General features: G+C 34.9%; 1 protein-coding gene and 1 long non-coding RNA gene across 13 annotated transcripts in view; one reads left to right on the top strand and one right to left on the bottom strand.

Moving 5' to 3' along the window:
• The window catches only part of TENM2 (teneurin transmembrane protein 2), a 1,969,530-nt gene that overhangs the window by 1,155,207 nt on the left and 788,757 nt on the right, over positions 1–25,566 (bottom strand). The gene's annotated exons all lie outside the window — the stretch shown is intronic.
• LOC121010578 (uncharacterized) overlaps positions 1–25,566 on the top strand; it is a 43,959-nt gene that overhangs the window by 9,548 nt on the left and 8,845 nt on the right. The window lies entirely within an intron of this gene.

Genomic DNA, 25,566 nt, shown 5'->3' with positions numbered 1-25,566 from the left:
AAAAAAAAAAGAATAAAAATGCAAATAAATACTATATCTCCTCAAAATGTAGGAAAGTTGGAATTAGGAGCTAAATAAGCTAAATTGTACACCTTACCCTTATACCCTTAAGAATATCTTTCATCAGAGAAATGTAAAATATGGTTGTAAAACCTATTAATTAAATCAGTCATTTTGACTATGGCACACCATTATCGTTAAGACAAAATTACCACAATACTATACCCATTCGTTATCCTTTAAATCTGACGCTGTTTATAATATAAACACTGAAATATATAGTATTACAATGGGAGAATAAGCACATCTTTCTAGCAATATACAGATTTGAAGCTTGTTCTTTACATTTACAAATGAATTATTTCATCTTTAAATATACAGTTTACTCATGCATACAATCTAAGCATTATTTTGCCAACCTTTAAATTCAAATACTTGCTAATTAGTACCATGGTCAATAGAACGCAGGAGTAATATTATATCACAGGAAAGTCCCCTGACTCCAATATAACTTGCTTTGGGCAAATAACCTAAGCTTTCATCATCTAAAATGGAGATATAATAGCACCTATTTCATACAAATGTTGTGATGATTAAACATAAAAATCCATCAAAAGCACTTAGTACAGTGCTTGGCACATAGTACCATTTTAATACACATCACCTGTCACTATTGTCATTGTTGTTACCAACACTCCAATGTTATACCTGGAATGTCATCAACAGAGATTTTGAGCTCGCCTTCTAATGATGAACTCTTTTGAAAAATACAAACATGTCCTCTTCCCCCCAAAAAGTCCACATAATTAAATGAATGCACACTAAGATGTTTGCTTTTCATTATGTTCTCTTCTCCCCTGGCCAGTAGAACTGGGGCCATGAGGGAGGCAAAGAGTGATTTCCTAAGTTCACAAAGGGATTAGTGTTAGTGCAAAAAAGAAAGAGAGGTCAACAAAGACGGAATGACAACAATGGAAAACAAATAGCTTTAATCACTTAGTTTTGCTCAAGTCATTCTGATCTTGGACACTAAATGTGTATCTCTAACTGTAAAACAAAGGAGTCCTTCCTAAACCAGCATTTCTAAGGCAGGGTATTAGATCCTCTGGTGAGCTGGAGCTTCAGTCTGGCTGAGCCTATCTCCAGCTCCCATATAAGGCCACAGCGGGATAACACACTCCTGGACACCCTCCTCACAAGAGCAAACGATATTTTCAGGCTGATGATTCTATTCTTCCTGACCACTCTGAAAATCCTCCTTGTCCTCCTCAAAGACTCTTGGAAATGTAGAATCAACATTAGGTGCTACCATACTGATCTTGCAGACAGTTAAGAGGGCTTGTCACAGTATAGTGGAGAGTATGGAATTTAAATCACAGCCGACCTGAGTTTGAACTGTGACTCTGTCACTAATCAATCTCATACCAGGTTCTTCAGACCCCCTGAGCCTCAGTCTTCTTAACTGTAAGATGGGAGCAGAGGAAGAACACCTATTAAATTGAGTAATAAGGAAAGAAAATATTTCTGGCACACAGTAGGCATACAACAAATGTTAATCACAATTTCCGCTTTCCTTGTTGTGCTATCTTCCTTATTTTGGTAACTTTATAACCTGATTATAAGGGAATGATACAGAATATGTCTAATCAAGACTATGTCTTTAAAAGACAAACTGACAAGACCAGACAGAATTGTAAGACCTTATGTAAACTTGTTTTGTTTTTATTTTCTTTTCTTTTTTCAAGTTTCAATTTGGCAATCAGAGCCCAGCAAAGCAATATGGTTCTTTGATTTCTTTCTTAGAAACTCTACAGCCTTTATTGTCTTTGTATCATACAACTTTAGCACTTAATTATATCCTACCTTGTAATAATTAGGTGTCCTTATAATCAAGTCTGTTTACTCACTTGTGCAGTTCTGATCCTTTAATCTCTCCATAATATTAGTTTTTAATGGTATAAAAAGCCACAATTTAACAATTTTATTACTAAATAAAATTGTAAGAATATTTTGAAGAAGATTCACCAATGGGTTGAATCTAAAAATTACTTTCATAATTAGGAATGGCACAAAATCATACAAGTAAGCCTCAAAAGTACAAAGGAAGCTTCCATGCCTTTCCGTTGACTAGCTGTGCAGCCTTGGGCAAGTCACTGAGCTTCATCTTTGGACCTGTAGATGAACCTACACTTGAGTCAGATACTTGTCTTAGCTAGCTTAGAAATTTACTGAAGAATTCTCTATAATAACAAGACTATAATAACAGCTATATATTTTAGGCAAGAGATCTGGTAGTTGCTTTGTTATTTTATATCATATTAATTATAAATTCAAAAGCCTGCTGCTGGAACGTAAAATAAAAACAGGTACAGTCAGTATACACAGTATATTCAGTACAGAGTAATGATAAACTTTCTAGGCTCAACAGTTAAACTGCTTGTGTTTAACTTGTGATGAAAACAATGAATGGCCGTGCGGCCCAAGACAAGTTTTAATCTTCTGCATTCCTTAGAGTCTTAGGGATAATAATAATATCTAACTCATAGAGTTATTATAAAGATTACATACATAATTCACTTAATGAATATTCCATACTAAATGTTAGCTATTATTATTATTTATTTTTATTTGTAAAATAGAATTATATCAAAATCCACTAATTCCTAACATATGAACTCACCCATATGTATTATGGATATTTGTCAAATGGATAAATGGAAATTATTTTTTGATCAGTGTATGTCATTCATCAAATATTCAGTAACAAATGATGCATGCTTTAAGGCATACATTTATTGCCAATGTTACTATTTATTAGGCTTTCATCTGTATTACAATAGATCTGATAAGACATGTATTGATTGAACTTAAATATGTTATTAAATTATAATAAAACTAACAAACCTAAACTTAATTTTTTTTTCTGAAATGTATATTTCTGTTTGACTTTAAACATGGGATTTTACATAACTACAATGAATCCTATATTTTCAAATATTTTTTTGTTGTATCATTGTAAAAAAAATTGTATAGTTAAATAAAAACAAACAGAAAAATCATTTGAAAGTACACTAGCCAGTGATAACTGCTGCTTACATATTGGTGGCCATCATTCTAGATATCTCTCTATAAATAAATTCACCTGGAATAGACAAAACTATGCATAAATAGGACAATGTCAGCCATCTTTTTTTATGCCAAGCCCTTTCCTACACGAGAAATGCACCTTCTAGATTACTGAGGCAGTTAATCTGTGTCTCCTTTTGATTCAATCAAATCATTTTAACTTTTCATTTAATGTTTATCAAAAAATTGAGAATTTAAAGTGAGCTATTTAAATTAACTAAATGTTCCTGACATCTGAGAAATAATTTAGGAACGTCTTACTTTGCATCTTTTAGATGGACTTTTCTATCATTAAACATACAAGTCAGAAAAATTAAGCAAATATCAGTCTCCCTATTCCATACAATAGGAAGTGCCACAAAATGAAATGATATAGACAAACCTATAAAAACCAGACAATAGGAATAAAAATTGCAAGATGTTGTTATTTTCATTCGAAGTACCAGTTCTCTTAATGGAAATTAAGTTTATAGGCTTAAAAGAAATGTTAACAATCTTCCCCTTAGATATAAAGAGAGTGATGGTACTGTGTGAGAAATGGGAGATTAGTAAATGCGAATGAACTGACTTCTTTCTAATGAATAAAAATAAAGATTTCAGAGACATAAAAATATGAGCATGTGAGTTCCATTCCACAAAGCAGGAAATGAAATGATGAGTTAGACCGAATGACTTACAGCATGCTCAAGCCACTCTGATTTTTCTACTGTTCTTGTAACTGCTTAGGAACTGAAGCCTTATTCAAAAAAAGGAATATTCTAAGTCCAAATAAAAGATCTCTCTATTCCTTAATTAGGAAATGTGATAATGGGACATTTAGACCAATAATAAGATAATTTTATAACACTGAAAATTATGGATTGATCTGGATATACTAAAACCAGTCAGCTAGTATCATTTACTTATTTATTTGACCAATACTTAATTGAGTGGTTCCCAAATATCAGAAACTACATCAACCCCTGGGTTTATACTGTCCAATAGGGTAGCCACCAGCTATGTGGCCATTGGCTATTGAGCACTTAAAATGTGGATAGTCTGCCACTAACAATGTGTAAATGTAAAATATGTATGTGATTTCACAGATCTAATATAAAAAAAGTAAACTATCCCAGTAATATTTATATATTGGGGTACACACTGAAAAATACTATTTGATATATTGAGTTTAATTAAATATATTAAGAAAATTGAGTTCACCAGCTTCTTTTGACTACTTTTAATGTGCCTACTAGCAAATTTCAAAGAACACATGTGGTTTGCATTGTATTTCTGTTGGCCCTTCTCTAGCTGATAACAATGGTTAATAAGGAAAACAAGTCTTTGTATTCATGTTTGTATGCTTATACTAGGGTAAAATTCTGTTCAAGGACCCATGTCACATGCTGAGGAAGGTGCATTAAAGTATAAGGTGCATGCCAACCCCTGAAATTTTGCCATCTAATAACATGTATCAGAAAGACATGAAAAGTTACATAATCGCAAAGCTATTAAATCCACTAACCTAAAATATAACACTGCTTTATGCAGAGAAATCTTTCTAATAAAGTTATGGTTGTTCAGTACATCTCATTCCTTTTATCACGAGGGGAGCATTAGGCCGATCTGCTGTTCCAAACCTACTGCTGGGGTTGTGGATGTGTTCCTCGGGCTTCAGGAGAGCAACGAGGAGCTCATATTTTATTTGCTTTTAATGGCAAATTTGTATAGTGGATCAAGAGAGCAGCCTCATCACAAATGCTATTTGAAATTCACTGATATCCCCAAGCTAGCTAAGTTGGATCTTAGGAGGGAGCCAGGAGAAAACATTTCAAAACATCCGGAGGTCCCCAAAGCCTCCCTAAGGATCTGAAGGCCCACTGTGGTTGTGACAAATAGATTACAGAACTGTCAAATATATGTTAGGGATTAATTAGCAGAGTATTATCTTTGGTGGCTCTGACCAACATCACAAAGAAATTATCAGCAGCCATATAGTAACAACAAGGTGTGCTTAGAATAAATTTAAAATAACTTCTCTCTCTTTTTACGGTATGTTTTATACCCACCAAAGCCATTTCAGGCCAAAGAAGTCTTCTTTTCTCACTATACAGAATCTTTGAGTATTCACTCTTTAGGATAACATTTGAATTAATTTAAAACATTGTATCTCTCACACAGAGATTCCCACAATAATCTGTCAAATCCAGGCATAATTTTGCTCAAAAAATGGTTTCTATCATAGAGATGCACTATACCAATCAAAACACAATCATATTTTCAACATGATTCAAATGCAGGGTCTGTGGTCCAAAGCTTATGTTTGAAGGTTTCAATAAAAGGAAAAAAAATATAGAAATTTAAAAAGATACTCCATGTAATACCAATTCATTAAGCAATTTTGAAAGGGTCAAATCTTATTTTTCTTAAGGGTTATCTGATACAGAAATTACTGGGGTTTTATAAAATATGCACTCTGCCCCTGCTCATTTTATGAATGAATAAATATGAGGCCAATTTTGTACAGAATCACTTCAATTTGAACTAATAATTGTGTATTACAGCCTAGCATGTTTCAGAGGGAGACATATAAAAAGGAAGGCAAAAGAAAATATTAAATCGGTCACTAATTATAATTAATTCATAGTCAGTTGAGGTTTATTTGCTTTGCCTAAAGTAAATAATAGAACTCATATGGAAGCCCAGAGTACAAGCGAAAGAGTACCATATCATATAACGGCTGTTTTTATTTGTTGAATAGCTTTTAGGATACAATAGACTGTTTTTCAGGATAAATTGGTGTAAGCAGAAACTTGTAGATCTCACCAGAAACTGTGAATCTCTTGCTGATTATTTCCTTTACTTTGAGGAATGTACACGGGTCCTTTTGAGAAAAATTTTAACTCATTAAGGAAAAATAAAAACTTGCTGAAAGACATTGCTTGAGATTTGATTTATACTGAAACATTCTGGGACATTGGATTTGCATGGAAACATATAAGGAGATTTGTGAAATTATCGTCATCTCTTTTTAGTTATGGAGAGATGGAGAAATAACCCATGGAATAAGAATGCTTTTGAAATCATAAAGAAGAGTCTGACCTTGGTATATGGTAGCCATCTCTTAACTGATGCTCCAACCTACTCAGTCAGTTTTGTGATATAGTAATTATCATATCTGATCTCTGTTCATGAGTAAACTGTTTAATTGTTCATATCAACTATCACTCCAATGGTTACTTGGTTATTCATCCTACTCACTCCCTGCTATGGGGACGACAGTGGAACCTCTTCCTGCTCACTCATGGTCCTACATCCTCACCACTCAGGGAGGATTACTCAAGGTAACACATAAACAAGTGATCAAGTGAGCCAAGCACCTAAAACTTTGTATCAACAGCCATCACCAGTGAGAGCATGGTCTGGAATGCTGAATAACCATAGAATACAAATAGCCATAGCATTCCACCAAAAGCTATAAAACTACAAAAGGAACCAAAGGAAAAATCTTGGGGTGCTCGGTTTATAAGGAATTTGGTTGCCAAATACATGGACAATGACCAGTGCTGGTCTATGATAAATTTTCACAGTAAAGACAAGTAGGAATTTGTTTTGCAAGAATCAATACAGCAATCCATCCCACTGGCATAAAAACACTTTTGAAGCACTTTATCAGCACTCAGTTTGAAATGATCAGTTTACTAAAACTTATAACTGATTTATATATTTCTATTAAGAATAACTGCCAGTGGACTTCTATTTGTCATCACATTATCAGCCATCACTATCTTTTACTTGGGGTTGGCTGAAAATAAGGAAATTGCATTTCTTTAAAAAATAGTTCATATTTATCCCCTCCACTAACAGTACTTATACAGAGGTGTGTACATATGCACACTTGTGCACACATACATACATACACATCAACTCAGTACAGATCATTAGAATTGGAAGAGATTTATTCCATATTCAGCACTTCAGAATCAGAGAATGCAAAAGGAGGGAGAGAAACCAGGAAATAACATGTGTTTGCAATATTTTGAAAATTAAAGATCCCATATACCAAAGGTCATACAGAAAAATTGTACTTTTGGATTTCCTAAAAGTACAGTCATTAAATAGGTGAAGCTGTTAGAATATTAAAATAAAAGGTTATGTGCTAAGTTTTTAATACAAGTAATTTTAAATACAAGTAATGCTTGTTTTAATCATAGTGCTGTCAGATCTAATGGCATCAATAAAAATTGAGGATGCATATTCACAATCAAGTTCAGAGGTGAAATACTCATTGTATAAGGTGGTAGTAGAATCAATGCCTCTCTTGAAAAAGAAGAAACAAACAAAAAAACCGAAACAAAACAAAAACCAGGTTATTTACCGTGTTAGTATCACCAACCTGAACTCTGCCCGTGAAAATTTAATTTTTCCTTTAAGTGTAAATAGAAACACCCTCCAAACAAGAAATCAGCATGATTACTACATTAAAAAACATAGATTTCCCCCAAATAGTTATATTAAGTAGCAAACAAATGTTTTATCCCTTGGCGTTAGCCTCCCCCAATTAATTAAAGATTGGCACAGTCTAAGAACTAAATTTATTTTCAATTAAAATAAGAAGTCCGTATGTCATGATAATTTTTTGTTACTATTTCTAATGTGCAAAACAAAGGTTTGCTGTTAGCATTGAACATAGTAATCAAAACAAATCCTTTAATTTTCAATAACTGTAAGGATACTTGAAGAGTCGTTCTCCTCGCAAGGTACTACCTCAATGGTTAATCCTATTAAGAACTGAGCCATGCACCGCGACTAAATCCTCTGGGGAATTTGAGGCATCAAAGGCTTACTGCACACTTAGAAGGCAAGGACTTTTGTAAAGGGCTCTATTATATGAGGAACAAAAGAATACCACTTGTGTACTTAAATATCATCTGCTTTTCCTTCCAAAATACTCCATTTTTAAGTAAAGATATGTGATTTAAATGTATTTAGAGTTTAGCTTTTGGCACTACTCTCGTTTCTGAGTAGAAGTGCCATCTGTGGGCCCCATGGCTCACGCATAATGATATGCTTACAAGCTGCTTCCCTTTTCTGCACAATGTACCCTTTTCACTTTAACATACATTTTCCATAAATTTTTGAATAACAAATTGGGCTGAGGAAGTTTGTTGAAACGGGACAAGGGAAATGCCTGTAGGCTAGAAAGCGGTGATTTTACTCAAGAAATTGGTGCTATGGAAAATATCTACTCCACCTGCCCCCACCCCGAAACATCTATCTTGAGCTGTGATCCTCTAAAATTGCAAATTAAAAACTTCTCCCCTCGAAATATTAGGTCTGTACATTAACTTGGGCAAAGAGCCCACATGCCTGCCATCCATTACACCTGCTGGGTGACAAACAGATGAGAGTCATCACGCAGACTCCCAACGTTTGATCTCCTGATATCGCCAGATGTCCCCCATTTACATTCAAACATAACCACAGTCAGTAATGCAAGTAGCCCGGCTGGCATTTAATAGGGGGGAAAAGTGGAATTCTAATCTGAAATCCTAACTATCCAAATCTTTCAGTGTGTGAACATATACACTATTAAATATGCTTCAATGTGTCTAACTTACTGGCTATTAAGAGAACTGATCTCATTGTAGGCAGGCGAGCTGGTATGGATGGACAGATTTTGTACCAAGTTTCCAGAGAAGACCCGCATCTTTCCCCATTTGGCTCCCAAATTTTTAATTTAAACAACAAAATTTACCTTCACATTATCTGCTAAATTCTTAAGTACAGTAAGAAAAATCTTGCTTGTTTGGCTACATTTAGATACACCACTCACTAAAAGGCAAATTAGTAAATTAGGGTAAACAGACAACAAAAGTCAAGGAAGCCATGGAAAGAGTAAATCTTCATTTCTTCCTTGCCTCCTTCCCTAGTCTAATAGTACTAGTGAAACAACTTACTGCTAAAATTCAACTGGAGAAAGTAAAACAAAAATATCATAGGCACAGATATCATGACATCTTCCGAATGAGTCTCTAAGGTTGAGACCCAGAAACTTTAATTTTTTTTTAATGTTCACTTTATTTTTGATAGAGAGAGAAAGAGAGAGAGCAGGAGTGAGGAAGGGGCAGGGAGAGAGGGAGACACAGAATCCGAAGCAGGCTCCAGGCTCTAAGCTGTCAGCACAGAGCCCAAAGCGGGGCTCGAACTCACAAACTGCGAGATCATTACCTGAACTGAAGTCGAACACTTAACCAACTGAGCCACCCAGGTGCCCCAAGATTCAGGAATTTTAAAACACACTTGCTAATTTTCTTCAAATCTGTTCTAGACCTTCATCATGGTAAATCCTGCCAGTATATTCAGGAACTATTCATGAAAACATGACTTAACAGCTTGACTTTTTGAGACTTTCTTTCCATTCTTTGTTTCACACAGAAAATATTTATAGTGTCTACCCTGTGCCTGGCACTGGACATTTGGTGTACAAAGAATCTGTAAGGGGGGCGCCTGGGTGGCGCAGTCGGTTAAGCGACCGACTTCAGCCAGGTCACGATCTCGCGGTCCGTGAGTTCGAGCCCCGCGTCGGGATGTGGGCTGATGGCTCAGAGCCTGGAGCCTGTTTCCGATTCTGTGTCTCCCTCTCTCTCTGCCCCTCCCCCGTTCATGCTCTGTCTCTCTCTGTCCCAAAAATAAATAAACGTTGAAAAAAAATTAAAAAAAAAAAAGAATCTGTAAGGGACAAGGTTTTGTCTCAGCAGTGTTGATACGTGGCTCTAGTACAGACAGCAGGCTCTCTAATGTGAGGGCAGAGAGATTCTTACGTAGGAACCAAAAGAAATGAAAGAACCCAGGGACACTTTACAGAAAGGTACAACGTGTCCACCGATTGTACACTTCAGGCAGATCTGGGGAGGAAGAAACCACTAGACCTCCTACAAAAGATGTCAGCATCTATGCCCAGGAGGGGTTCTGACTCTTTTTAGGGGAAGGAGTTTGAATTTAAGCATTAAGGAGAAAGCTAGGAAGATTGTAACTTCTTTTTGCATCTTCTCCCTTCTTCTAGCTTCCTCTTCCCCGTGATGAAAATATTCTGTTTGGCAAGGATGTCATTGAGCAGTTGCCCTGGACCCCCAGCACTCTCCCCGTCTCTCTGTTCCATCTTCCCCATCTCCCTTATCGCTATGTGAAATTATTGTGTCCATTTGTTTATCCATCTCTTATCTGTCTCCCTACATCCACGCAGAGGCCTTGCTTATCATTCACCTGTCCCCAGGACCTAGAGCAACACCCAGCATGAAGTGGGTATCCAAATATGTGTCAAATGAAAGAATTAATGAATAAGATATAGTTATACTTTAAATTTCTTGATCCCTCTGTCACCAGACATGAATTGTTTTTTGATGTATGTTCTTGGATTTATAGTATTAGTGATTTTTTTCATTTGACATCCAACTTGATTCTCTTCTAAGATTATTTTGACCTACCTGCTATCCAGCTTTATTCACTGAGGATGTTTACACTGGACTCAGTTCAGCAGGAACCCATTTTTATACAAACCTAATACATCTTCAGCCCATCTCTCCTATAATTTATAAAATATCCTATTGCCCCTTAGCAGGGACAGAATTCCAACCCTTATTCAAATCTTACACTACATACTAAAGAAGCACAACCAAAAAAAAAAAAAAAAAAAAAAATCCCCTCAAAGGAAAAGTACCTGAGGAATTTCTGTCTCAAGGTCAAGGCAATGGAGGATAAACACAGGCCATCAACTCAGAATAAGAGGAATTAAACATTGAAATCATTGATTTAAGGCTTTTGATAACAATGGCAAAATATTAAATCGGGCTTAAAATTACTAAGTACTATCGGATCGCTTTTACTTTAGTTTTTTCTTGAGCTGCTCAGCACATGTCTGCAATTTCACGGCACCTACTAATAGAAAGTGAGCTCAGAGTCTATTGACAGTTTCATGACAAGTCATACTTCACCTTCCATTGTCCAGTCTTCTTAGCTGTTCATTATCTTGACTGCTGTGCCTACGAGATAATGATACACTCTGCTTCTACCCCTGACTGGAACACATTTTTGCTCCAGGGTTCCTTTTAATTGAAACACACTGTCGGTATTACTGTTTTTGGTGCAAAAGTAAACACATTTAACACAAGAATTCAGTTTGTATTTGCTTCACCAATAGAAACTGTGTAAAAAGTCACCTGCCTCTAGAAAAGTGACTGAGTGATTCTTTGGAGACATTAATATTTTTACTCACTTCTTTTACTTTCATTACCATTTGTCACTCCTGGGGATGTGATAATCAATTATCCCTGCGAGAAAAAATATTATGACCATCCTTACCATTTCTCTGAGTGTCCCAAACCCATCTAGGAGGTATTGAGTAATGTTTCATCAACCCTTAAGCATAAAATTGACTGAAAATGCTTTAACTCTAAAAAAAAAGGGGTATAATAAATTGTGCCTGTTAAATTATCTGTGTCCATTGTAAATCCCATTAGGTAGCCGCCAACTGACGAGAACAGAATGGCCCAACTTCAGGAGTAGTAGCAGCTGAGCATGGCCAAGATGCTGCTCTTGCTAGCAGACATTCTGGGAATTTGAACTCTTTCGAGAAAACAAATGAATTCTTTCTACCAACCTATACATTTCCAACAATAACTACATGTATAAAGAGGATTAGGGTTTATTTTCTCACCATATGACATCAAAAAAATAAAAAAAGGATGACACACTAACCATATAAGAACCATGCCACATTAAACACTGTGCACGTCTTCATTTTTTTCCCATTGTTAGTATTCCTTCCATTTATACATTGTTACATGACTTGCCTTTTCTTATCACTGTGGTCAACACACTTTTTTTTTTTTTTCTTTTTTGCCTCCACATATTTGTGAAGGGGGAGAAGAAAGCAAGAGTATTTACTCTCTCTCCCAGGGAGATTAACACAAATGTGTGTGTGTGACGGGGGAGGGGTCTCGGCATGTAAGAGAACATGGAAAGGGATTGATAATTTACCACTCTTAGAAGTAAAATGGTTCTCGGGGCGCCTGGGTAGTTCAGTTGGTTAAGCTTCTGACTCTTGGTTTCAGATCAGGTTATGATCTCACCGTTTTTGAGTTTGAGCCCGCATTTGGCTCTGCGCTGGCAGCACGGAGCATGCTTGGGATTGTTTCTCTCTTCCTCTGTCTCTGCCCCTCCCCTGCCTGAGCTCTTTCTCTCTCTCAAAATAAATAAATAAATAAATAAATAAATAAATAAATAAATAAATAAATAAACATTAAAAATTTTGCTTTAAAAAGAAGTAAAATGGTTCAAATATGTTAAAATGTAAATGAATCTGCTGGGAAAATTTAGAATTTTAGATCACGAGGCTCTCCCTAAGAGATTCTGATTCAATAACCGTGAGTTAGGTCTAGGGGTGTCTGGGTGACTCAGTTAAGTGTCTGACTTCAGCTCAGGTCATGATCTCGCAGTTTGTGAGTTTGAGCACTGTGTTGGGCTCTGTGCTGACAGCTTGGAGCCCAGAGCCTGCTTCGGATCCTGTGTCTCCCTCTCTCTCTTCTCCTTCCCTGGTTGCAGTCTCCCTCAAAAATAAAATAAACATTAAAGAAAATTTTTAAAAAACCCAGAAAACTGTGAGGTAGGTCCAGAAACTGAATTATTAACAAGCAGCGACAAGTGATTCTATTAGATATTTCATACCTATGCTGTCCAATATGGTAGCCATTAAGCTTTCAAAATGCAGCTAGTCCAAAATGATGGGTACTGAATGTAAAAAAATACACACTGAATTTCAGAGACTCAGTATGAAAACTAAGATATAAAATACTTTATTAATAATTTTTATGTTGATTACATGTTAAATTATAATGTTTTAGATATATTATTTTAATGCAATATATTACTTACAATATTTTACTTGCAATATATTACTTGCAATATTTTAATGCAATAATATTAATATATTAATACACAAGTTTAATGCAATATATTACTAAAATTGATTTCATGTATTTCTTTTTATCCTTTTTTAAAGTGTGGGTACTATACAATTTTAAATTATATATGTAGCCCATATTGATATTTCTATCAGACATTATATTTCTTTTTTTTAAAGACTCTTTTTTTTTTAATTTTTTTTTTCAACGTTTATTTATTTTTGGGACAGAGAGAGACAGAGCATGAACGGGGGAGGGGCAGAGAGAGAGGGAGACACAGCATCGGAAACAGGCTCCAGGCTCTGAGCCATCAGCCCAGAGCCCGACGCGGGGCTCGAACTCACAGACCGCGAGATCGTGACCTGGCTGAAGTCGGACGCTTAACCGACTGTGCCACCCAGGCGCCCCACAGACATTATATTTCTATGTGGACTTATTTTTCTTTTGGGCAACATTGGTTGATACATTTATTCCCAGGAAAAGGTCATAAAATAATTCTAAGTTAAAACAAGGACCAATGTGCATATGATAAAAATTTTAGTATGTAAGATTTCTTTGAATACTTTTAGAAATCTGATAACATAATATGCATCAGTCATTCATGAATTTATATATCAAATTTATGTTCTTTGTGAAAAAAAAATAAACAACAACAACAAAGACACAAAACATTCACTACCTTCAACCAGCATTCAACGATTATCAAATCCCATGTGTAGCCAGTGTTTGCTTTCAGTTATCAACTTCCTCAGAGCATGACATATTTATGTTTGTGTATTTGTATGTATGGACACTGTTTATATAGCCCACCACAAAGCATGACCTTTCATTTTCTGCCTCATCTGGCAGTAAAATTGTTAAATATAATCCAGTATTATTGTAATTGGCAATAACTGTATAAAGAGACAAATATATTTGTATGGGTGCGTGGCAACATAATAGTCCTTGTTCAATATTATCTCTATTGACCAATGTATTACTAATTCTAAAGAGCTGACATAAAGTTTCTGAAGTCAGCATCTGATGAATTACTACCTATACTCCTAAATTATCCATTATTATTCTACTAAGGTGAGGTCCATATATTTATTCCCACAGCATTTTATATGTTTTAATTATGATAAGCAAGTTCCAGTCTTGACTTTCCTGACTGATATGCCATATACTTGTATTCTGATGATAGATTATAGCAGAGGTCCCCAAACATTCTTAGTTCATGGTACCATTAGTGTCTTGATAATAATTTTATGGTGCCCCAGGACAAGAGAATTATGTAACAGTTTCAGTTTTTCAGTAGTTAGGCCCAAACAGCTTAATAGTAGTAGTTTAAGCAGACATTACTGGCTTTCCTTTAAATATTTATACTATCTCATAGTTCCCAAATAAATTTGCTGAAGTTCACACAGTTACCTCAGCCCAGTTTGAAAAGTGTAGGACTACATAGTCTTAAATGGTCTAGAAGGTAAAAGGCAAAATTTTGTACCTTCTAAGGGAAAGAATGCACGTAATACTAATAGCTATTTAGAGCTGTGCTTCTTTTAACACATTTTTAATGTTTATTTATTTTGAGAGACAGCGTGCTAGAGAGAGAGCGAGCACCAGCAGGGGAGGGGCAGAAAGAGAGGAAGAGAGAGAATCCAAACAGGTTCTGTACTGTCAGTGCAGAGCCAGATGTGGAGTTTGATTTTACAACTGTGAAATCATGACCCAAGCTGAAATCAAAATTTGGACTGAGCCACCCAGGGGCCCCATAACACATTTTAATTACTAGAGTTTATAGAAAAAAAGTATGTATTGTACCATTGGATAAGTGACATTTAACATAGGCATTTATCAGTCAATCAGTTGATCACTCAATAAGTATTTATAGAATACCTATCACATATCCAACTCTTTACTCTCAAATAGCTTACATCCCGTAATTCATCTATAGCTATATGTCAAGGTCATGGTTCTCCGTATTTTTTAGAAACTGTTCATATGACTCAAATAAAAATCTCAAATGACTAGTTTCAACTAAATTCTTCTATTTATTATATTTATTGTGATTATTATTCATTAACCTGTTATTAAAATTACTTGTGATAGCTAAGAAGTTCTATGAAATTCTGAAAATACAATACTTTCAACAAAATATTTCTCTCATTTTAAGAGCACAGATAGCAGTCATATCTCAAACAATGATAGCCTCAACAAAAATTAAAAATTGATTTTCAACTTCCAGTTTCCTTTCTGGTATGTAAGTTCTTTAAAAGTAACCACTCTATTCTAACATCAAGTAAAAATCTGAACAAACTGAAAGAAAGATCACATCTCTTCTTACATATATCAGAGAGTGAGGTCAAAGGTCAAACCACTGTCCTCAAAAATTAGAAAAACAGACAAGCAGATACAGAGAATCACAATTTACCAGACCAGAAACCCACAATAAGAAATTTCCATGGGAACCAGTGCCAGGATTAGAATATCTGACTGCAATCAACAAATTCCTGGAGGCTCAGTGTGGATAAGTCTCAGAGTTGAAAATTTCAGGGCACTCAATCATAAAGAGCCTCACACACCTTTGTGAGGTTTATCTCTAGGAGCTCTATCAGTTCTCACAGTGAATATAGCAGAAAAATGTTTTTGGCTTCTACCAAGGGAAAATAAAAGGAACCATTTTGAAATATTGCAGGGCATTCTGTACTTCTTAACAAGGCCTGACCTCAAGAGAAAGTATTTTACCAAAGCTTAACCTGGCAGGGGTCTATCAGAGCCTAATTTATCTGTGGGAAGGGAAACAAACCAATTTTAGTCTCCTCTAGCCTCCCATGTAGGGAAAGAGAAATACCCAACTCCGGCCCTCACAGGCTTCCATGTGAACAGAAGGAAATACACACCTCCAGCCCTCTCTAGCCATCCTGTTCCACCTAAGATGGGAAACCTGAGAAGCACTGGTGAAATTCACAGTCTGAGTTTATAAAGACCTAATCACAGAATCATAGAACACTCCCTCTCCCCTAAAACTCTACTACTACACTAGCAGGGGCGCCTGGGTGGCGCAGTCGGTTAAGCGTCCGACTTCAGCCAGGTCACGATCTCGCGGTCCGTGAGTTCGAGCCCCGCATCCGGCTCTGGGCTGATGGCTCAGAGCCTGGAGCCTGTTTCTGATTCTGTGTCTCCCTCTCTCTCTGCTCCTCCCCCGTTCATGCTCTGTCTCTCTCTGTCCCAAAAATAAATAAACGTTGAAAAAAAATAAAAAAAAAAAAGATTTACCACAGTCCCTTTTATCCAGTACATTATGTCTCCCTTTAAAAAAAAAAAAAAAGACATACTAAAAGGTTAGAAGATATTCAAGAGATTAAATAGACATCAGAACCAGAGTTAGACATGGCAACAATGTTAGAATTATTAAACCACAACTTTTTAAAATTATGACTTACATGCTAAAATTTTTCATGGAAAACATAGACAATATGCAAAAATACATGAATCAGGTATGCAAAAAGGTGGGCATTCTAAGAGAATTAGAATGCAATGTTAGAAATCAAAAACACTAACATAAATGAAGAATGCTATTGACTAGCTCATTAGCACACTGGACCCAACTGAGGAAAGAATTTCTAAACTTGAGGATATGACAATTGAAACTTGAAGATTAAAAAGCACAAAGATAAAAGACTAGGAAAAATGATAAATAAATAAAAGAATATCTAAGAACTGGGGGACAATTAAAAAGGCATAACATACGTGTAATGGGAATAACAAAAAAAAAGAGAAAAGAAGAATACTTGAAGAAACAATAATTAAGAATTTCCCCAAATTAATGTCACATACCAAACCACAGATTCAAGAAACTCAGAAAATACCAAACAGAATAAATGACCAAAAAACTGCACTTAGACATATAATGTTCAAACTTCAGAAAATCAAAGATAAAGAAAAAAATCTTGAAAGAGGATAGAGGAAAGGAAAAAAAAAAAAAAACACTCTACCTATACAGGAGCAATAAGGATTTCATCCAACATCCCCACAGAAACCATTAAAGGATGAATTAGAGTGAAATACTTGATGTTTGAGAAGAAACAAAAAACAATATAGAATTTCATAATCCGCAAAATTATCCTTCAAATATGAAGGAGAACTAAAAACTTTGTCAAACAAAAAGTTAGAGAATTTGCCACCAGTAGACCTGCCTTGTAAGAAATGTTAAAAGAGAGAAACAAATGTTCAGAGAGAAACAAAAAGATATAGGTTAGACACATGGATCTACATAAGAAGAAAAGAATTAAAGAATGAATAAATGAAAATAAAGTAAAAATTTAATATCCTTATTCTAAATTGATCAATAACAGTTTTTTCAAAATAATAATAGCAAAAATGTACTTACGTATACTTTTATGTATATATGTATATATGTATGTAGTTTGTTCCTTATGTATATATACATATATATATACATATGTATGTATTTTGTTCCTTATGTAAGCTTATGTATAAGTAAATGAATGACAACAGTGACATAAGGAACTGGATGAAGGAATTATAAATATATATTTTTAAGGTTCTCACAATACTCATAAAAGGACATGGAGTTAATTGAAAGTGGACTTGGATTTTGTAAATGTATACTGCAAACTCTAGGGCAACCACTAAAACAATAATGTGAAAAGAACGTCACAATTAATATGGTAAGAAAGGAAAGGAAACTATACAAATGTTCAATTAAAACCACAAAATGCAGACAAATGTTGAAGACAATAATAGAAATAAAGAATAATAGCAACAAATAGAAAATAACAAATAGAATATATATTAATCGACTATAGTAATCGTTACCTTAAAAGTAATTGGTCTAAATACACAAATTAAAAGACAGAAATGGTCAGAGTGAATCAAAAAATAAAAGCCAACTATATGGTTTTTACAATATGCATATCAAAAATAAATATGTGGAAAGATATACCATGTTAATATGCTAATCACAACAGATTCCCGATAGTAATATGAATTTCAGACAGAGGAAGAGAAGAAACCTCAGAGCAAGGAAGTTGCCAGGGATAAAGAAGGGTATTACATACTAATAAAAGGATCAACATGTGAAGTGTAGAGCAAGAGAGCATCAAAATACATGACAAAAACTGGTTAGAGCTGCAAGGAGATTAATCCACTATTATAGTTGGAGATTTAACATCCTTCAGAAATGGACAGATCTAGCAGGCAAAAAATCAGCAGGGATATAGTTCAACTCAACAGCACTATCAATCAACTATTTATAATGGACATCTATAGACTACTTCACTTAACAGGAGCAGATTACACCTTGCTCTCAAGCTCACATGGAACATTCACAAAGACCACATACTGGGTCACCAGCTAACAAATTTAAAAGAAGAGAAAACATACAATGTCTTTCCCCATACCAAAATGGAATTAAACTTGAAATCAGAACACAAAGATAACTGGAAAAACCCAAAATACATGGATATTAAATAAGACACCTCTAAATAACACCTGGGTCAAAGAAAAAAATATTAAGAGAAATTGAAAAGTACGGTGATCCTTGGACACCACACAGTTAGGGGCACTGGCTCCTCACCCAGTTGAAAATCATTATATAAGTTTTGATACCTTGAAAACTTAACTACTAATAGCCAACTGTTAACTGGAAGCCTAACATAACATAACATAACATAACATAACATAACATAACATCATAACATAATGTAATGTAACATAACTTAACATGAACAGTTGGTTAACACATACTTTCTGTATTATATCTATTATAATCTGTATTCTTACAATAAAGTAAGCTAGAGAAAACAAAGTGTTATTAAGAAAATCATAAGAAAAAACACATTTGCAATATTGTACTGTATCTGTCAAAAAAACAAAATATCCACATATAAGTGGACCTATGCAGCTCAAACCTGTGTTGTTCCAGGGTCAACTTGATTTTGAATTACATGAAGATGAAAATGCAACTTATCAAAATTTCCAAGGGCAACAAAAAATGTTTAAACTAAAATTTGTAACACTGAATGTATATATTAGAAAAGAAGAAAGATCTAAAACCAATAATCTAAGCTTCCTTAGAAAACTATAAAAAGAAGAGCAAATAAAATTATAAGTAAACAGAAATAAATAAATAAAATTAGAGTTTAAACAAATACTGAAAATAGGAAATCAGTAGAGAAAATCGACTAAACCAAAAGCCTGTTTTTTTAAAAAATCAGTAATGTCAGTAAGTCTCTAGCCATGCTAGCTAAGAAAATAAGAGAGAAGACCCAAACTACTAACATTAGAAATGAAAGGGGATATCATTACAGATCCTATGGACATTGAAAAGATAAAGCAATAATATGAATAAAAATATGCTCCCAAATATGATAACCTATATGAAATGAACCAATCCCTTGACAGGCACAATCTACCAAAACTCAGACACACATGAAAAATATACAGTCTGAATAGATCTATGTTACAGCAACTGAGTCCATAATTAACAGCCTTCCAACAGAAAACTCCAGGCCCTAATAGATTCACTGTTGAATTCATTAAAACATTTATGAAAGACATTATACTAATTCTCCACAATCTTTTACAGAAAATGTAATCAGAGTAAGTACTTCCTCACTTACTCTATGAGGCCAATATTACCCCAATACAAATATCAGACAAAGACGTTACAAAAAAGAAAAGTACAGTCTGATATTGCTCATGAGCATAGATGCAAAAATATTCAACAAAATATTGGCAAAATGAATCCACAATATATAAAAAGAATAGTATACCACATGAAATGGGATTCATCCAGGTATGCAAGGATGGTTCAATATTCAAAACCCCATTAGTTTAATCTCTCACACTGATGGATTAAAGAAAAAAAAATCACATGATCGTATCAATAAATGCAGATAAAGCATTTGACAAAATCCAACATTCATGCATCATAAAATCAGCAAACTAGGAATAAAGGAGAATTTCTTCTACTTGACAAAGAATATCTACAAAAACCCTACAACTAATATCATAATAATGGTGAGAAACTTGAAGCATCCCCACTAAGATCAGGAACAAAGCAAGAACATCCCTTCTGACCATTCCTTTGGAACATCATACTAGAAGTCTTAGATAATTCAGTAAGACAAGAAAAAAAAAGTTCTATAGTTTGGAAAGGAAGAAATAAAACTGTGTTCACTGATGACATGATCATCTATGCAGAAAATACAAATGAATCAACAAAAAAATCCCTAGGACCAATAAATGATTATAGCTAGGCTGCAGAATATAAGATTAATATACAGAAGTCCATCATTTTACTAAATACCAGCAAATAATAACTGAAATTTGCAATTAAAAACACAATACCATTTACGTTATCACCCCCCAAAAGTTAAATATTTAAGTATAAATCTAACAAAATATGTATAAGAGCTATATGAGAAAAATTACAAAGTTCTAATTAAAATATATCAGAGAAGACCTAAATGAATGAGGAGATATTCAATGTTCATGGGTAGGAAGACTCAATGCTGTCAAGATGTCATTTCTTCCCAACTTGTTCTAGAGAATCAATGGAATTCCAACCAAAATATTATCTAAGTTAAAGTAATCAGAGCACTGTGGCATTGGTGAAAGAACCGACAAACAGATCAGTGGAACAGAATAGAAAACCCAGAAATAGACTCATATAAAATAGCTAATTAATTTTTAACAATGGAGCAAAGACAATCTTTTCAACAAATGGTACTAGAAAAACTGTACCTCATATGCAGTAAAAGAACCTAGACCTGGATCTTACTCCCTTCAAAGTTAAATCAAAATGATCATAGAGCTAATGGGAAAACATAAAACTATAAAACTCCTAGGCTTACATAGTATAAACCTAGAAGTACTTAGGTATGGATGTGACTTTTCACATACAACACCAAAGGCGTGATCCATGAAAGAAATAATTAATAAGCAGGACTTCATTAAAATTAAAGACATACTCTATGAAAGGTAATGTCAAGAGAATGATTAGACAAGTTATAGACTGGGAAGAAGTATGTGCAAATGACACACCTGATAAAAGACTATTATGCAAAGTATCCAAAGAACTCCTAAAACTCAAGAATAAGAAAATAGACCACTTTATTTTTAAAAAATGGGGAAGGACCTAAACAGACACCTCTCCAAAGAATATATACAGATGGCAAGGAAGTATATGAAAAAATGTTCAACAGCATATGTCATTAGAGAACTGAAAATTAAAACATTGAGACACTACTGCACATCTATTAGAATGGCCAAAATCTAAAACTGTGACACTACCAAATGCTGGTGAGAATATGGAACAATAGGAAATCTAATTCATGGCTGGTGTGAATGTAAAATGGTACAGCCACTTTGGAAGACGGTTTATCAGTTTCTTGCAAAACTGAACATGTACTCACCATACCATCACAACCTGACATTCACACTCCTTCATGTTTACCCCAATGAAAACAAAACTATGTCCACACAAAAACCTGAAATGAATGTTTACATGAGCTTTAGGTATCATTGCCAAAACTTGGAAGCAAGCAAGATGTTCTTCAGTCGGTAAGTGAATAAATGGTGGTTCATCCAGACAATGGAATCTTATTCAGTACTAAAAAGAAAGAAGCTATCAAGCCATGGAAAGACATAGAAGAATGTTAAATGGCTAAGTGAAAGAATGCATTCCAGAAAGAATCTGGAAAAGCTTCACACTACATTCTGGAAGAGGCCAAACTATGGAGACAGTAAAAAGATCAGTAATTGTCAGGGATTGGAGAGAGAAGGATGAATAGGCAGGGCACAGAGGATTTTCAGGGTAGTGAAACTATTCTGCATGATGATATTATGGTGGATAAATGTCATTACACATTTGTCAAGACCCGTAGAATGTCTAACACCAAGAGTGAACTCTAATGTAACTTACAGACTTTGTGTGGTAATAGGTCAATCCAGGTTCGTGGAGTTTTAACACATGCTGCTTTGAGAAGTTGACAGCAAAGGAGACTATGTATATGTGGGGAGTTTATGGGCTCTCGCTCTGCTGTATACTCAATTTTGTGGTGAACCTGAAATTGCTCTTAAAAATAAAGTTAGTTAATTAACAACAACAACAAACAACAACAACACTGACTCTCAAAATAAAGTGCTATACTTGGGAATACCTGTGTTACTCATACAACCTACTCAATGAGGAGGTGGTTAGCATAAAAGTTAAATGTCCTATTGTTTAAAGTGGATGGAGAAATTGATACTTCCAACCAATTAGGAATTCCTAATGGTGGATGAGTTCATGGATAGACATGGGTGGTAGTTTACAGCTGATATTTTTGAGGTTGTAACCAGTTTAAACTGAGACATTAAGTAAAATGTATTTGGAGGAAGAGGGGTGTGACCATTCAGTCACTCCTAACACATACAAACACCTCATCCAAAAGTGAATCTATTCATTCTACAAGCATTGACTTAAGTAGCTACTATGTACAAGGTACTGTACAAGAGCATCAGGGGATGAGTGAGATGTAGAATCTTTGTGGAAGTTACTAGGGAGATGTCATGTGTATAAGGAAAAAAAAACACATCTTGTAAGTCTAAATGTAAAGGAAAATAAAGTATATGGAAAAGGAAGCCAACGCTGGAAAAAAAAAAAACTGTCTGGGAAAGAGGTAGCATATGGACCAAGTCTTGAAAGATGAAAAAATCACCAGGTGGAAATGGGAGGAGAGGGAGAATTCTACCAGAGGGAACAGCATGAAGCAAAGGGAGTGAGAAAGGGTCCTGTTCGAAGGACTGGAGTTTGGCTGGGATGTAAGGTATGCAAATGAAAGTAGGTAGAAGCCAGACTGCAGAATTGTAAATGACAGTTTAGACTAGATTCAGTCAACACTGGGAAAGGAGGTTTTGAACAATTTTAAACAGAGGAGGATAACATGATTCTCAATGAGCTTTAAAAAGATCTAATCAACAGGATTCTGATGAGATAAGAGAAGAGGGAAGGGGGTGATAAAAACTATCTCCAAGGGTGCCCTGGAGAATTAATAATGCTTACTTAGAAAAAAAGTCAAAAAACTCATGTCTGGACTTAAAATGTATACATTACATACACAGTAACATTAACGTAGCTGTGATTCTGAGAGGAATGAATATTTCAAAGCCTGATAATCTAGTAACCTAGTATTTTAAATCACCTTAAGTGAATTATGAGGATTTATTTTCTGTAACCGAAATGAGCTACAATTTAAGCAATTCATCATTTCCCAAAGTGTCTTTTAAATGCAGCATATGTGGTATATCGTATAGTACAATGCTCTTTCAAAGGAACTTTTTCAAATAAAGCACCACCGACTCCTCTGTATGTGGAGCATTGTTAAATTCCAGCCCTGCTTTGAGCATAATTAAGTACCCAAAACACCATAAAACTTTTATTAAATTACAGTGTTGGGAATGAAATGTAAATTTGTCTTCCAATATGATGTTGGCATTTCAACCTTTTTTTTTTTTTCAGCCTGAATATCATTAATAGTGAAAGTTCAGGGAGTAAGTAAAACTGAAGTATTGGGTGAAATTCAAGGTGTCACATGATCATAAATGTTACTGTAATTCTATTCTTGGGGTATTCTCCATCTCTCATACTCTACTGATTTTCTAAATAACCATCATTGATGCATTTTATGATTATGAAAGAAACGGTAAGAGTGGGTTAAAATGCAAACATCACCTATAAATGAGTTTTATCTTTTGTCATAATATATGGAGAACATAAATGGCTTTACCTGTCAATTGTTTATGTGCAAATTATAAGAAAAAATGCAAATATTATAAGCAGAAGATATCCATTCAAGCTCAAACCACAAACGAAATGCTCCAAAGAGAATAAGATTTCTATTAACACACAGAGAGAATAGAGTAATTTATTTATGCTTAAAATGAAGTGAAAAAAATAAAAATATTTTTATCTACAATATGGAAGGGACATGAACAAAAATCAGGGAATCCCACTACATGTAGGGTACAGCTGACTACATTGAGTTAAAAAATAATTGATTTGAGAATGTCCTACCCGAAAGAGATCTCTCTCCCTTTTAGAAAAGGGAAAACTGCTTTCATTTCATAAAATCCACATTGCCCCAGTATAAAAAGGTGCCAATGCAAATATGTTCAGGGACAATATCTGTCTAGAATATGTCATCAGTAAGCAGAAATTCTCTCACCTTCCCTAGGTCCCCTAGAGATTTGATCCAAAGAGAATGTGGATTGAGTTTTCCATTTTGTCTCACATCAGGGTCTCCTGAGAATCAAAGGCCTGGAAAACTATAGCCACAATATCCAAAGCATGATTCAAGCTGATGTCTTAGTAAAGGAAATGTGTACTCCCAAGACTTTTTTTTTTTTCAACCCACCATTCACTTCAAATGATAAAATCACAGCCTCAAGGAAAATCACACCTTAAAAAAATTGTTTGTGTTGGCTGTTGTTTTAGAGAAGTTGAGTTTTCCTGGAAAGTTAGCATTCCTTGTCAGAGAGAAAATAAAAATAAATGTGGCACAGGCAAAGATGACATTTGAATCCAAACAAAAGTGTGCCTTTTGCTTTTTTATTTTTTTTCCCCTTTTTCTCCCAATCATACACTGATGTTGCTAAAGAAAACAGTCCCAATATAGCTTCCCATAAGCCCTTCAGAGTGGTTCACATATACAGTCTCTCCAAGGGGGGTTCACTTGCAAACCTTTGTCAACAAAAGAACAAATATGCCATGTGAAAACTCTGGTTGGTTAGAGGAAATGGATCAACACTGAGGCCACAGGGGAAAAAGTGCCAGTGACTTATTTATTGAATGATTCAATGTTTTAGACAAGGAAAGATTGAAGTATGTCTCATGAGCTGAAACCACCTTCAGGCTGACAAATTCCACCTACAGAACTTATGAACATTCCTGTAGGATACATTACATTCAGGGTCCAATTATAAGCATCTTTGCTAAACCCTGGCCAATTAACAGTTCCAGACTGGTTATTCCAGGGCCACTGGTCTATATCCTTTCTTGCATTTACACTGCACCTAGACAAATGTAGAATATTCACTACAGGCAGTGACTCAAAACACTTCAGAATAAAGAACTACATGGACAGAATATAAGAGAAGCCACCAATATCCTAAGTGCCAAATTCTGGGCAACATCACCTTTCCCCAGGATTCCTGCAGTGACCTTAATAATACGTCTTCCAAAAGGATGTATTGTCTTATTCTCATGCATTGTCCACATTGTCCACTTCTCCTTCTAGAAGACTAGATTCTCTAATGATTTTTCAATGACCACAAGATGAAATCAAAACTGCCTACCAGAAAGTTGTTCAAGGCATGGTGTCTGTCTCTGGAGTCTTCTCTCCACAAGCTGACACCCTCAAAACCCAAGTCCCAGACACAGAGGCTTCAAATTTCCCATGCCATTTCACTTTTGTCTCTGGGTATTGGTACCTTGATAACCCCTCAGACTAAA

The sequence above is a fragment of the Herpailurus yagouaroundi genome, unplaced genomic scaffold, assembly GCF_014898765.1.
Source record: "Herpailurus yagouaroundi ecotype Mexico unplaced genomic scaffold, PumYag 29, whole genome shotgun sequence".
NCBI classification, from domain to species: domain Eukaryota; kingdom Metazoa; phylum Chordata; class Mammalia; order Carnivora; family Felidae; genus Herpailurus; species Herpailurus yagouaroundi.
This window is presented reverse-complemented; position numbering and strand designations above follow the sequence as displayed.